This window comes from Rhinolophus ferrumequinum, chromosome 9 (assembly GCF_004115265.2).
Source record: "Rhinolophus ferrumequinum isolate MPI-CBG mRhiFer1 chromosome 9, mRhiFer1_v1.p, whole genome shotgun sequence".
In the NCBI taxonomy this organism is placed as follows: Eukaryota; Metazoa; Chordata; class Mammalia; order Chiroptera; family Rhinolophidae; genus Rhinolophus; species Rhinolophus ferrumequinum.
Genome location: NC_046292.1, coordinates 15318278 through 15333648, shown reverse-complemented (window position 1 = coordinate 15333648; position 15371 = coordinate 15318278).

Below are 15371 nucleotides of genomic sequence, written 5' to 3'. Positions count from 1 at the left end.
AGTAAAGCGCCCAGCATATTGCCAGGCACACAGCCAGGTGGCTGGTAACGGCAGCTGTTCTTGGATGATGGTGATTAACACTCTCTGCTTTTCCCTCTGTTGACTTTCTCCACCTGCACTTTCATTCCTAGGCGTGGGGATCTCATCCTTGGAAAGCTGTAGGGGGAGGGCTGGGATGTGGGGGTCCCTCCAGGGGTCCACCTACCACTCAAGCCCCAGGAGCACCTGGTGGGCCAAGCTGTGGGGGAAACAGCTCCCGGGGACTGGCCCTCAAGTGCGGGTGCCCTCTGGGGACAGTCCTCACTCTGCCTCTGACTCGAACGGGCACAGACCTTTGCTCGGGCCCCTGACCACTCCCTGCTCCTGTGCTCAGTGGGGAAGAGCTGGACCCAGGGCTGGAGGTTCATGGCATGATAAAGGCTATTTGGGGAGTGTGTGCCGTGTGCCAGACCCTGCTGTAGGCGCCTTATAAACTTGCTGCTCTACTTTAAGCCTCGCACAGCCCTGCGGGGAGGTGCCGCTGAGGAAACTGAAGCGCAGAAAGGCCATCATTTGCCTTCGATCACACAGCTGGTTAAATACGGAGAGGTGCTCTGATCCAGATCCATTGGACTCGAAAGCTCACTCTCTCCTGTGTGTCTTTGTTACAGAAGGGAAAAGACAGCTCAAATTAGGAGCCCTTTTCCAACAGCTCAGATCACCTGCCTCAAAGATGTAGTAAGCTCCCTGTTACCAGAGGCGTTCAAGCAGACACTAGCTAGAGACTGTTCAAAGGTGCTGTGAAGGGGCGGAGGGTAAGGGAAGCAGCTTGGACTAGACCCAGAGCGGCAAACGCGAATGCCCACAGGAGACAGGCAGGCACCCTAATGAAACCTGCTAGGGGAGCGTTCCCAGCCCCCGCCAACATTGCCGTGGGGATATAAGCCCAATTTTATGCGTTTTCAAGAGAAGTTGAATATCTGAAATTTTTATGTGCTGTCTCCAAATATTTAAAGTTGGCAGCTAATGTAAACATTTTAATAACACCACAGTGTGGGCAAACCTGTGGGTGGCGTGGCCACAGCCCATGGACTCCAGACCGTCCTTCAGGGCTCCTCAGATGGAAGAGTCCAGGGCTGGCACCTCACTCCTGGGGCCTTAGGGGCATGGGCAAGTCAGGACAGAAAAACACTGACAGAGGGTAGGACACAGTCACGAGCACTCATGGGTGTCCTCTGCCCCAGCCAGGGCTCCCAGAAATATGTGTTGGTGAGGGAGGCTTTGTGGGGGGCTGGGGTTCTGCATCCCCAAGTCGAGGTAGAGCCAACCAAACCTGGGTTTTGCCCCTTTTGCAGGTGAGGAAACTGAAGACAGCTAGTCTTCTGGAGCTGGGGATCCTTGATGAGTGTCATGCAGGGTCTCTGGTCCCGCTCCCCGCACAAGAACGCAGGATATGGTGAGGGCAAAAAGGAACACCCACAGAGCCATAGATAGGGGAGTCATACCACTATATTCTCGCTGGCGCCTGGGTTGGTTGGAGACACAGGAAGCAGGAGCCACACTATCCGCAACCCGCCATCAACTTCTCCCTGCCAACCCACCAACCCCTTGCTAACTGCAATCCACGCTTGCTAGCTTAGCCACGGGGCAGTTGTATCAATGGCTAATGGCTAACCAGTAACAGCTGATGGCCAACTAGTCACAGCTGATGGCCATCTACTACCCGAGCCAGCACCTTTCCACGTGAGGCCGAGAGCCTGGAAACTGCTCTCTGGGACTCTGTCCCCACACTGAGCAACAAGGGTAGTTCTCTGTCAGGGGTCTGCTCTGTATTCAGAATCCTCTTTAGCAAAACAAGAACTTCATTTCATCAAATGTCCTGTGGGATAAAGACAGCTTGCTTTCAGGTGGCTTCCTGTGCCCTCTGAAATTCCCAGGATGCCCCAGCCCAGGTGCACCCTCTGACTCCAGTCCAGGCCTCTCACCCCTTCTCTGTCTGTTCTGTACTTCAAAGTGGCAACTTGCCAATCTGCCAATGGGAAGGAAGAAGCCCTTAGATCCAGCTCCTGGAGCAATGGGCATGTCACCAGGACCTTTGGGGAGATGTGCCTCCCCTTGTCACCTGAGTGGTCAAGCAGCAGCAAGGCAGCTGGGGAGGGCCTTGGAGGGGGCAGAGGCGAGACTTCCCCAGCGTCACCATCCGCGCTGGACTCTCCATCCCTTCTCTCGTGGAACCCCTGCAATGAAGGGCTTTCACCCATTTTAAAGACATGGAGAGTGGGCTTTATAAGGACTGACGGACGGAGCGGGAAGCTCTGTGGGGTGCAGGAGCGTCATCAGTGATGGCTGTGGTTCATTTGTCCCCTCTCTTCAACGGGATTCGGAGCTTCTTGAGGGCAAAGTCTATGGCAGGGTGCCAGCTGGGTCATGCTGGGTCCTGCTGGAGCCTAGTAGGTGCCCTGAGAATGTTTGCTGATGATTGAGTTGATGTCCAAGAAGCCCACGCCCCGCTGGCCACCTGTTTGAGGCCATCATCACCGGAAGGCCCTTTCTGGTTATAGGGCAGCTTGATGTCTGGGTTGCCACGCAGGTGTGTTAACTGAACCTGCTTAGTGGCCTTGACCTCCACTCTCCGAGGGGTGCATCTATACAGCACTCACCCATTCCTGCCGGAACACTGGCATACTGGACCTCATTGTACGGAACAGGCGAGGTTGGGGTGGGGTGAGCAGAGCTGGACTTGGCCAAGCAGGGCAGCCTCTGAGCCAGTCTTTCCCGCACCTCAGCGTCCCTCCCCTGACCCTCGTCTTTGCCTTCTGGGAGTGGCAAGGGGAGTTGCCGGGAACATTAAATGCGCCCCCATTACATGTGGATACGCCCAGGGGTATTTCTTCTCACCTGACCTCAGTTTCTCCAACTATGAAAATGAGGCTATGCCACCAACTCAGAGTTGCTGTCAGGCTCACATGAGTTCACAGATGCAAACATGCCTGGGAACCTGGGAAGAGATGGCAGAGTGGGAGGCGTTGCTGCATTTTAAAGGAGTTGTGCCCTGCAAGGGACAAACTCTGCAGGGCACCACTTCCGGCACAGGTAGAAGTTTTGGCAGGAGATGGGTGTGTGTGTGTGTGAGAGTGTGTGTGTTGGGGGGCAGCAGTTAATGGTGAAATCCTCTCATGCTTGAGCCACCCTAACCCCTGCCCTGGACAGCGCATGGCCCCAAGCGTCCCCCTCAGCAGAGCCTAGACTCCTGCAGAGAAACCCCGGCCCCTGGCCCCTCTCACGCTGGCTCTCTCGCTTGGTTCATTCGTTGAGGGGACGGACTGGAGGAGGCAGGCATTCCTCACATTTGTATAGAAACCTCTCCTCCTCCCCAGGCTGGAGCACGGAGCCATTCGGAGACCTTCCGGAGAACCAGGCTCCTCACATGAGGCTCACGTGGCCTCCTCACTTTGGGCCTCAGGGTTCCCATCTGTACTGGACCTGCTCCACCCGTTTTCCCATGTTGTCATGGGCATGAAGGGAGCGTGGTGCTGGCACTTCCTGGGCTGGTGCTTGGGTTCCCAGGTAATAAGATATAACCCTGCCTATGAAGTGTTCCCAGGCAGGGAGGAGGCAGCCCCCCGAAACGAGTAAGGAAGTAGCTTCTGTTACATAGAACAGACCTTCCCGGACCATGGGGACGGTGCACTTCACCTGTAGAGCCAGGACAGGAGTATCCAAGGCAGCCCCGCCAGATGGACATACACTGCGCGCCACACATGAAATTTCATATTTTTCTGGTAGCCACATTCAAAAAGTAAAAAGAAATCGGTGGAATCAAATGTAGTGAATACACTTGCTGAATGAATGTTGCCTGGTATGTAATACTAATTTATTTATGTCATATTAATTTATTAATCAATTCAGTAATTCGACAACCCTGCATTGAGCCCTCCTGTGGCGTTGTGGTGCCAGGTGCCGGGACGAGATGGTGGGTCACACAGCTGCGGGTCCAGTCCTCACAGAACTCTGGCCTAATGGGGAAGCAGATCACTAAATAGGCAGTGACAGAGTCCCCTTCCGCATAAGGGACAATTTCAGCAACTGTAAGCACCAACACTTAAAATAAAATGTACAACTTAAAAAAAAATCTTTATATTTTAAAAGTCCTCTTTAAGCAGAAAATACCGAATGTAATCTAGCTCTTTCTCAGTGGCTCGGAGTCATCACTCAATAAAGGGTCGTGGAATCTTGATGTGGAAAAGGACCTCGAGACAAATTAGTTCAAGCCACTGCTTGTGGGACAGTATGAGCCAGAGGTGCCCTCAGGGCCGCAGAAGTGGCTGGGCTGCATTCACCCTTGGTGAGTCAAGGACCCGAGCTTCTCCCCTATACTAGTGTTCTGCCAGCTGCTTCCTCTCTACTCCTGCCTCTGGACAGGACTGCTGCCTCTGACAGTTCCCAACTGCCTCCTAAGGTGTAGCTTCTAATCTATTTCGGACTAAAAAAAAAAAAAAAAAAAAAAAGGGATGCTTATTAGAGTTGTATGCAAAGTAAGAGTCAATGGGATCTAAGTGAGGGACTTGCCCAGAAAGTAAGGGATGTGTTAGTGTCCATGATTGTGGCTGCTTGGAGGTCTCTTCTGCTTATTCCTGGCTGGTCTCAGGATATTTAGTCTCAGGTTGGAGGGTAAGTGAGGTGTTATAAATACGTAAGAGGCTTATTAATGACCAGGCATGCACAGGCTAATTGCTTCCTCCTATTTGCAGATAATCAATCACTTCCACCGTTTGGAACCACTGGCAAGCAGTCGGGTGAAGTGGAAACATGATGAGACGGGATGGGCCTCAAAGGTCTGGCTCCCCACCATACTTCAAGCTCAAGTCTTTCTGGTCCTGAAAAAACAACAAACCAAACCATCCCTTTGTCCCTCACTCCCCTTGCCTAGTGCCTTCTCCCTGTCTCCTCCCCTTCTCAGCAGGCTTCTTGAAGGAATCACCTGTTCTCAAGGACTCCATTTCTTTCTCCCTCAGCCTCTCATTTTCCATCATCACCTCCACAGACCCTCACACACCACCTTCCCCAGACTCCACTCCAGGATTCTCTGTCCCACCCTGGTCCCCATTCGACACCACCATCTACCCAGCTCTATAAATCAGGAAGCTGAACTTGGTCTCTGCTCCCCCTTCTCTATCAGCTGCATATCTGGGACATCCCAAGTCCTTTGACTTTATCACCAAAACATACCTTGAATCCATCCACTCCTCAACCCCTGCTGCCAGCCTGGTCTGAGTCTCCATCACCTCTCACCAGGGCAACTGTGCTGACACCTCACTGGCCTCCGTGTACACTCTCTGTGGCCCTTCAGTCACGCACCACCCTGCGGCCAGAAAGGCCGTTCAGTCCCAAAGATCATGGTCAGCCCCAGGCCCTCCCCTCCCCTAATTTCCAGAGCCTTCCTCTGCTCTCTCGCTGCATAAATATCCAAATTCTTATCATGTCGTAAGGCCCTATCCAGGTGGTCTGGACCCTGCCGCCTCTCCACGCACCACCTCCCCCCTCTCTGAACACACTTGGGCCGTGGAAAACCCCACCTGCACTCTGTGATTCCTTGACTCACACCTGGGTCATGCCTTCCTATGACAGCAGGGACTGCCTCTGCTCTTGCTGGGCTCCCTCCACATCTGCATGCTGGCGGCCCCCGTAAGGATTTGGCTTTAGCCTTGGCTCCCGGTGAGGCCTGGCCCAGACCTAGACCCAGGGCTAGATTCTCTTTGCCATGACCTGCTGTGAGACTCTAGGCAAACCTCGTTGCCTCTCGGAGGCACGGCCCAGTGCGGACGAGGCCTCAACATCTAGGATATCACGGCAGAATCGCCACTGTTCTTATTCATCTTAATAACAGTCCTTTGAGGTAACTTCTGTTATTGTCTACACTCCATAAATAAGGAGAATCAGGTGGGGGTGGGGAGACATGCTTTGTTTAAGACGCCACAGCTACTAAAGTGGCTGGCTCGGAATTCAAACTCAGATCCCTGTTCTAGAGCCTGTGAACATGGTGAGGGGGCAGCTGGGAGCAGGGAGAGGGCTGAGTGTTCAGAAGAGTGGAATGTCTGGGACTCCAGGTTGGTCAGCGGCGAGGGAGGGAGCAGTTGCCACAGGAGGCTGTGATTTGTAGGTGAGCTAACCCTTCCCTGAGCCTCTCAGACTTCTGGGGTGTGTGTGGGGAAGTAAAGGAGCTCATGTCCCTGAGGAGAGGCTATAGCTGGGCTACCACAGAGGACGGGGCAGGGAGGTTCTGCCAAGCCTGGGGTCTGCAGGGACTCACTTGTCCATGGCTGGATTCCAGGGCCAGAACCGGGCTTGACCTCTCAGCTTGACTCTGGCATAGAGCAGGGCCCTCCCTCTGGAGTGTCAGGGTGACTTCCGGGCAGCAGTTGGGGGAAAACCTCTAGATTTGGGGGAAGGCAGCAAAGAGCTTGGGCTCTAGAGTCAGACCTGGTTCAAATCCCAGGCCTGACCCTTCCTGTGTGCTGTGTGTCTTTGGGAGGTCACTTCACTTCTCTGAACCTCAGGTCCTGATCTGTAAAATGGGGATACCACCAGCTGCTCTTCAGGGTTATGACAATTGAAAGGGTGCTTGACACACAGTAGGTCCTCGTGCATCACAGCCCTGTGCCCACTTCTCCCCGCCCAGCCCCAAGACCTTCCTCAGGGTGCAGGAGGGACCAGGCCACGCCTCGTTATCAGAAAGAAGAGCATTAATATCCCTGATATTTAAAAATAACCTTATCATCTTTCTGCCTTGTTAGGAGGAGATGAGCCCACATCAGCAATCTGACAGACGGGGAGCAGCTCTCGGTGTTTGCCAGAGAGAGACAGACAGACAGAAAAGGAGGGCGGCAGGGAGGGAGGGAGACGCAGCGTGTGTGTGTGTGTGTGTGTGTGTGTGTGTGTGTGTTTGTAAGCGAGGGAGTGTCTGGGTGACAGTGACTTGCTGGGGGGCAGTGGGTGAGTGTGTATGGGTGTGTGTGTGGGTGGTGATGGCACCTCTTAGAGCAGGGGAATAGTTTTAGGAGGGTGACTTGGTAACACCCAATAGTGAACGTATTGAAATGCTAAGCAGCTCTACGGATCTGTGTCTGATTTTCATTAGAACTGCAGAAGCAGAGCGTGTGAGAGGAAAGGCGGTGGTGGCTCCATCGCTGCTTGGAAGGTCTGATTACGGGAGCCAGAGCCAGGATCAGGACCAACACCGAGGCCACTCCCACCGGAACCACTGCTGCCACCTTCCCAGCAGCCACCACCGTTACCATCACCATTGGGATGGGGGCAGAGGGCTGTGCACATCAACTGCCCTTCAGGAACTGCTAGTCTGATGGCACAGACAGACCTAGACTCGATCGTTTCGTGGCAGTGGGGTAGGAACACCCACAAATTACTAAAGGGTCAAAAGGAAAGAGAGCTAAACAGGGTGGTAATGGTGTACATGTGGGAAGAGGGAAGGGAGTAGTCATGGGCCCAGAGAAGGCAGGTGATTTCCCTAAGGTCACACAGCCAGCAGCAAATCTGGGACCAGAACCCGATCTCCTGCCTTTTCATCCAATGCTGTGGTCCCTACATGAGGCCATCTCACCACGGAGCAGCCAGCACATGGAGAAGGTGACAGGGTCTGGGTCTCTTGACATGTCAGCCTCAGGGAGAGGTGTGGGGTGGGGGGGTCTGTGTCCTGCTCCCTAGCAGGGCAGGGGGGAATAAGCAGCTGGAAGGGGCCGTCATTTCTGAGGTGTCCACTGTGGGCTGCATGCTTTGCAATTCCCCTCTCCAGAAACCCTCAGCGATCTCATACCACTTACATGAGACTCTCTAGAGCCCCAGATGGACAGGTTGTCCAAGGTCACCCAACCAGGAAGCAGCCAAACTGAGAAGTGAACCCAAGAATATCTGACTCTCAAACTGTGTATGTCCCCCTCAGCCAGACAACTCCCTAAGCCCCTAAGGCAGGTTTCTTGGAAAGGAGACAGTGGAACTCAGAAGCTGGCGACCCATCAGTGGCTCAGGGTCACCTAGAAGGAGCTCCCAAGAGTCCAGTTTAATTTGGAATTGTCCCAAATGCAGATTTACTCCCTGGGATTCAAGTGGAAGAGGAACTGAGAACCCACGGCTGCCAGGCAGGGCTGTTTGAATTCCGGCCAAGCTGTTCCAACCTGGCCCAAGGTCATTTGTTGGGGGAAGAAAGGCAGCTGCTCAGCCCTGCGTGCCCCGCCCTCCCTGCTCTGAGCTGGGAGCTGGGGAGGCTGAAGGACGGAGTTCCTGGTGAAAGCAGATTACCCAGGGAGGGGGCTGGCTGGGCGGGATAGCACTGTGGTGACAGGTCCATCAGGCTCTCGCCTCTACCTCTCCGAGGGGATGTTTCCTGGGGCTGCTGGTGACAGGCCCAGGGTTGTGAAGGGAGTGCTGATGAGGTGGAGACAGCCTGGCCCCAGCCTGGAGGTAGCAGTGGGGGGGGGGGGGCGGGGGGCTCAGCCTCTGCTGCCTCCCGAGAAGCCTGAGTAATTGCCCAGTCACCAGCCCTGATCCAGCTCGGGACCACCCACTAAATCTGTCCCCTTTCACTCCATCACCTCGCTTTCTCCTGGCCACAGCCTCCTTGGGGTGGGCGTGGGGGTCTCCCTGCCTCCAGTGCCCCACCTCTAATCCTGCTTCCACCCACAGCCAGGGCAATCTTTCTAAAGCATGGCACTCCCCTGCTTACCTCCTGCAGCCACCCCACTGTCCCAGGAGAAAGCCCCAGCTTCTTGGCTTGAGAAGGGAAGCCGTTCATGGTCTGGCTTCTGCTTCTCTCTGTGGCTACGTCTTGTGCTCTGGGCCTTTGCACATGCTATTCCTTCCTCCTGGCACCCTCCCCTCACCCTGCCACTTCCCCACAGCAGGGCCTAACTTCTACTTCTCCCACAGGTCTCAGCTCAGACATCACCTCTTCCTTGAAGCCCTCCCTGACCTGAAGCCCTGCAGTCTGGATTGGGTGTCCCCCAGTGCCCCGGGCACTTACCCCTTGATCATTCTTATCCTCACAGCTCCCTGTGATAGATTCTCAAGGTACGTGGGGCATGTGCTGAGTGTTGGGCCCTCATTGTCTCACTCCATGCGACCAAGGACCAGTGTGGTTAGGGCCTGTTTGTCCATCTCACCCACCAAACCGGGTAAGCGGCTGGTGTGAACCAAGGATTCAAGGATCTCCCTACCCACACTCCATCCCATGTCCCACCCTTGGTATCTAAGCTTCTGGGGGTTGTTCTGGGTTCCGGCTGGATGCCAGCCCCGGTCAGTCAGACTGTTGCCAGGGCCAGCCCTCCCAGCAGCCCTGGGCTCCCATCCCAGGCTCCTGACAGTTCTGAGCAGCTTCCCAGCGGGGGCCTGGCGGGGCTACTCATCCCTGTGTGGCCATGAATTCACCGCCCTGGCCTCCAGCTCTCCCAGCCCCCTTTCTACAGCCCCTGGGCTGACTCCTGGTCCTGATGTCCCCAGTCATGACTTCCTGCTTCCGGATCTCACCTCCTGCTAGTCCCCAGATCCATCTCCACACTTCAGCCTCTTGGCCCCGCCAGGTCTCCAGCTTGCTGGCTCCATGTGGTGGCTGGGGACCCTGACCCTGCCAGAGGCCCTGCCCCAGCCCTCAGTCTGGGCTTGGGCTTCTTCTATCAGCCTGTCCCCGTATCAGAGCTTTGAACCCCAACGTGGGAGCTCAGGACTCTGGCCCCCATCCTCTCCCCACCACCATCCGAGGGGCTTGGGGGCTGCGGATGATGAAGTTGTCTCTAAAGAAGGAAGCTGAAGATGTAAACGAGCCCGTGAAATCCCCGATGACAGCCGTGACCACTGTGGCTCCAACCATTAAACACGGAGCTTTAACGGCCCCTGAAATACACCTGGGGCGGTTGTCAGCAGCTCCTGCTCATCACACGTTCACATGCGAGCCATGCACACGCCTGCAAAGGCGTGCACGCACACGCAGGCTCAGCGAGCAGTGCAGAGGGTAGAATGGGGCCCCCGGGGGGATGGTTTCAGCAGCCCCCTTGTCCTAAGGACAGGGAGACTGGGGTCCAGGGTAGGGGGCCAGGCATCCTGCCAGTCTGCGTCCCTCATGGCCTCCCCGTCTTTCCGATTGCATTTTATATTTGCAGAGCACCCACTCATCTGCTGCACCCTTCTGAAACAGCTTTGATGTGGGTCAGGTGCTGTGAAATACCCGCCCGTCCCCTTCCCCCAGCACAGCCGCACACATGCAGCTCCGTAGCTGGCACACAGCAGGCACTAGAAGACACGTGCTCACTGCATACACTCAGTTGCCATCAAGGAAAATTCCTGAGAACCTTGTGCTTTTTCTGATGCCCATTTGGTCTGACTGAAAGCCCTGGCTGGGGAGCCTGGGCTCTGAGTTCTGGTCTTGCCATTAACTCCTGTGTGGCCCTGGCCTCCTACACGGCCCAGGACTGCGCTGCTTTGGTGTCAGTTTCTTTATCTGAAAGGGCGCTGACCTGCCCTGGTCACGGGAGCATCCCATGATGGTTGAATCACATGGTGAATGTTGTCAGGCCTGTGGTCCCTGCAGCCTGGCCAGGGATGGTGGCCCGGCAACTGTGGGAGCTCAGAGCCTTCTGGGCGTTCAGGGCCAAGAGGTTCTGTGAGGGGTGCTTCCTTTGTGGGCAATCATTTTTGTTCACACAGCACTAAGCGCAAGGCACAGAGTAAGTGCTCAGGGAAGGTTGGCTAGTCTGAACATAACCACCAACTCCTATCAGAGTGAATTTTCAGGAAACATTTGAGGATCTCTTCTTCTGTGTCAATTCCCCACCGAGAGAGTTTTGGGTCCTGGCTCTTGCTTACCTCTCCAGCCGCAGGTCTCACCACTCCTACTTCCCCACTCTAAGCTATGACTGCTCTCAGCTTTCAGTTTCCCGTCTACTGTGGTCTCTCCTGCTCCCCTCCGCGAGTCCTTCGGCTGGCACACTCTTCCCCTTGCCTTATCCCTTTGCCTGGTGAACTCAACTTCAAATACTTAAACTTCAGGTCTTCAAAACAGCCTGCCCTGGTTCCCCACGTCAGCGTCAGGTGTGGCCTCAGGTTGCTCGGCCTCCTGAACTTCTGCCATCACAAAACTTATCATAGTGACCCGTCCTTGCTGGGTACCTGGAGCTTAAGAGGGCTGGCACGGTGTCCTGCCCAAGGCTGGGCCCATCACACCGTGAGCATTGATGGACTTGCTGAATGAACGACGATGCCAGGGCAGCTCAGGGTTGGCAGGTTCTGGCAGATGCCCCTGTGGCTCCCACTGGCTCTTGCCTCATGATTTCAGCGCCCACCTGGCTGTGCAGGCCCCTGAGGGCACGCCACATGTGGCCATTTCTGGGTCCCAGACCCTCCACTGGGCTGCCTGTCCTGGAGAGCCCAGGGCCAGCTGCTCTCGCGCAGCGGCCTCTGCCCATTGTGCCACGGGCATGTCAGCTGGGGGCCCCCCTTCTCAAGTGCCATGCGCAGGGCCAGCAAGACAAATGCCAGCCATTCCCTCCCAGGCACCTTTTCCAAACACAGCGAGCCCCTCTCTCCCACTCCCAGGGGCCTCAGGGCTCAATCTTCCCGTCTCACTCTGTTACTTTTGCCCTTTCTAGACGTCATCTGTCAGACGCCAGGGAACAGGGTGCAAAGGACTTTTATTTTAAAATTCCTGAGCAGAAAACTGCCTGTGCTTTCCTGGTGGTGGTAGCTAGCTTGTAACAAGACCAAACCTCAAAGGACTCTATGCAGTGGAAAAGGTCAGAGGGGACCTTAGGGGGAAGAGGACAGGTGATGGTGGAAAAACAGGTAGGCCCGCTGGAAGGGCTGGTAGCTCCAGGCAGGCAGAGGGAAAGGTGACCAGCCCGCATCTGGCAAGTCACCTTTGTCACAAGGGACTGAAAGTAGGGCGGGCAGAAGAGGCAAAGGGCAGGCTCAGGACAAACTCCAGACCCTGGGTATGGGGACACTGTGGGGTGCTGGGCGAGGAGGACGGGGCGACAGTGGTGGGGGGAACTGTGAGCAGGCGACTTCACTCCTCTGGCCCCATTTCCTCACCTGTAACATGGGGGCAGATGCTGGTGGCTTCCCCGTGGCGCTGGCCTGGGGATGAAATGAACTGAGCCGGGCACAGCTCTTAGCGCAGCGCCTGATGCGTATGAGCTGTGCTGGCAGCGATGACTGACTGCACAGGTTCTGCTGTTGCTCGTTACAGTAATGCTGATCGTTATTGAGCCGCACCAGTGTGCTGGCGTCACGCATGCGATGACATTTAATCCTCACCACAGCCTGTGGGTTAGTACCCTTATCCTGGCTTCCCGAGGAGGCCAGAGGGCTGAGGGCCGGGCTCCCGGTCACATGGCCGGGAGCAGCAGAGGGACAGCACCGACAGGCAGACCTTTCCCCAGGGCCTCAGGCTGTCTGCCCGCCCAGGGCTCCCTGCCCTGCTTCTTAGCCTGCATGCCCCACGGGTCCAGGGTTCAGTTATCCCCTGGGGAGAGACGGGGAGCCCGTGGGGGCAGTGGATGTGGGCCTGGTGAGGCTGGTGCTGACCCAGTGAGCATGCTCTGAGGGAGACACTGGTGACCACTGGGGCTGGACATGTCAGAGGGTCAGGAGTGTGGAGGGAGGGACGCCCACTCCCAGTCCCTGGGACTGTGGCCCTGCCCAAACCGTCTGCCCACCATCTCATTTCCAGCAGGGACTTGTTTAAGACTGATGACCAGCGTGCTAGGGAACTTCAAAGGTAATATTTGATGAGTTTTAGCAGCTTTAGCAAAACTCTAATTTGAATTTCAGGCGCTGGTGTGTGATTTCCTCAGTGACAGCTCCGAGGGGTGCTTGGGCTCCGCTGTTATCCAGTGGGGCCTCTCACGGCTGCAGCCGCCTGCCTTCCCGAGGAGGAGAGAAGGGAGGCTGAGGAGCTGAGGCTCCATTGAAGCTCAGGGAGGAGAGGCATAAGCTAGTGACAGGGAGAGAGGGGTGGCAGAGGGAGGGGGCCGAGAACATAGACAGGAACAGAGAGGAGGAGGAGGAGACTGCAGGGAATGAGGGTGAGGTTAGGGGTGGGGGAGAGACAGAGCCACAGAGAACAACAGAGACAGGAGGGGAAAGATAAGAAGACCCCGAGGGGAAAAGGGGAGACAGAAAGAGACAGAGACAGAGACAGACAGGCCAAAAGCCAGACTGAGGGAGGGAATAAGAGAAACCGTGAGAGAGACCAACAGCCAAGGATAGAGGTGGAGACAGAGACACAAGAAGACAGTGGAAGGCAGGAAAAGACAGGGATGGGAGGACAAAGAGAAACAGACTGGGAAAGACGGGAGAGGAGTGAGGAGACCCTGAGAAAGATGGTCATTCACCCAACCCACGTGTACTCCGTGCCAGGCTCAGTGCCAGGCCTGGTGGGCGTGGGGCCTGGGGGTCCCAGCCAGGAACAAGACTTGCAAGTTCCAGGGGTGTGGAGGGCGCCTGGGCTCAGGGTGGGATGAGAGAAGGTTCTGTCTCCAGCCCCCGTCCCTCTCCCAAAGCCCCCTTCCACCTCAGCTGATGCGGCTGTCTGGGAGGTAAGGGGATGAAGTCCTGTGTCTCCTGATCCCAGAGTCCTGTTCTGTCTGGCAGTCCACCTGCTACCCCAACCCCCAGCAACGGGGCAGTTTGCACGCAGGAATGCGAATTCAACCCCAAGGCTGTGTGTGGGAAGGGGGCTCGTTTCCCATGTAGCCCTCCCACACGTACACACACACGCACATGCACACGCACACGCACGCACACACACACACATACAGTGGCTGGGAAGGAGAGAGGAAAGGGGGAGACAGAATGAAAGAGGGACCTAGGAGCAAGGAAAAGTCCCTCCATCTCCCTGGAAAAAATCAGGAGCCGAATACCACACATCTCATGGGGCTCTTGGGGAATAGAAAGATGATTTACGTAAAGGGGTCAGCCCAGCACCTGGCACAACTGAATCTGAGATGAAGGAACACATCCAATAAAGTGGACCTGGGTTCTGGGATCTGCCCCCCTCCACCTCCTCGTTGCCCTTCCTGGGGGAAGAGGAAGGCGGTGCCGTCTACCCCCGCTGCTCCCCCGCGGCTGGCAGGGAGGAAAGCCTTTCTGGGCTGTGTGCCCCTTCAAGGCCCGGCAGGATTCCACCAGCCTCAGAGTGGACTCCTGGTGTGACAGGCCCTGTAACTGCCATCCAGACTGGCACTCAGCCAAGGGGGCAGGGATTGGGGGAGAGTAGGTGGCCCAGGGCTCCAGGCAGGATGGGTGAGGGTAAAAGGCTGGGGGCAAGACAAGAATTCCAGCCCAGTACAGCATGTGGCTACTGAGCACGTGCTCAGACAGCACTGAGATGGCTGAGGGTAGAAAAATGTGAAACATCTCATTATTTCTATATTGATTGCACGTTAAGGTGAAAATAATTTGTCTGTATTGGATTAAGTACAACAATTACATTAATTGCACCTGTTTCTTCTTATCCTTTAAATGTCGCCATTAGGACGTTTAGAATTACGCATCTGGCTCATATTATATTTCTATTGGACCTCATTGTTGTAGAACATGAGCTGGAGGAGCCATGAGACAGATATCCAGGCTTCTGAACCTCTGTTGTACAGATGGGGAGACTGAGGCCCAGGGGGGAAGGGACTCGCTCCAGGTCACACAGCCAGAAAGGAGTGTCTTGGACATGGGAACAGGTGACAGGGACAGAGTTGGGAAGATAAACACTGTCTCCTCTGGCGCTGCCTGGGTGCCTGGGCCACAACTTCATTAGGACGGATGAGAAGGCATAATTTCTGAGTTCTAACAACTGTGAGGTGGATTAGGAGCGTGCAAAGGCTCCTGCCAGGGCTGTTGGAAGGTCCTGACCTCGGGCCTGAAAGCCTCACCAGGGACGGGGGCCAGAGAATTAATGACACCACAGCCACTGAAGGTGTGTGCTCACTGAAAAAGAAAAAAAAAAAACCGGAGCTGAACTATGGACAAGAACGAAGGCTGCAGTCCCTACACGCTTAATGAAGAGCAGAATGGAATTCTGAAAATGTGACCTGCTGGCGCCAACGGCCCTCAGGGACCTGGCAGAGGTCTGTGCGAAGAACAAAGCCAGCATCTGGGTGACCTCAGGCCAGTCCATGGCCTCTCTGGGTACCAGCTTCCGCGTCTGTGGCCCAGCTGTCTTAAGAGTACAGGCTTTGGAATCAGACGAACCTGGCCACCGGCTCTGCCACTTATCAGTGACCCTGAGCCTGTTACTTAACCTCTTGGGGGCCCCATTTCCTCGTCTGAAAAATGTGCCTGACTCCTACTCAAAAGATTGGAGGCTTGGTGGATGACAGGTGTGGAGCGCTTAG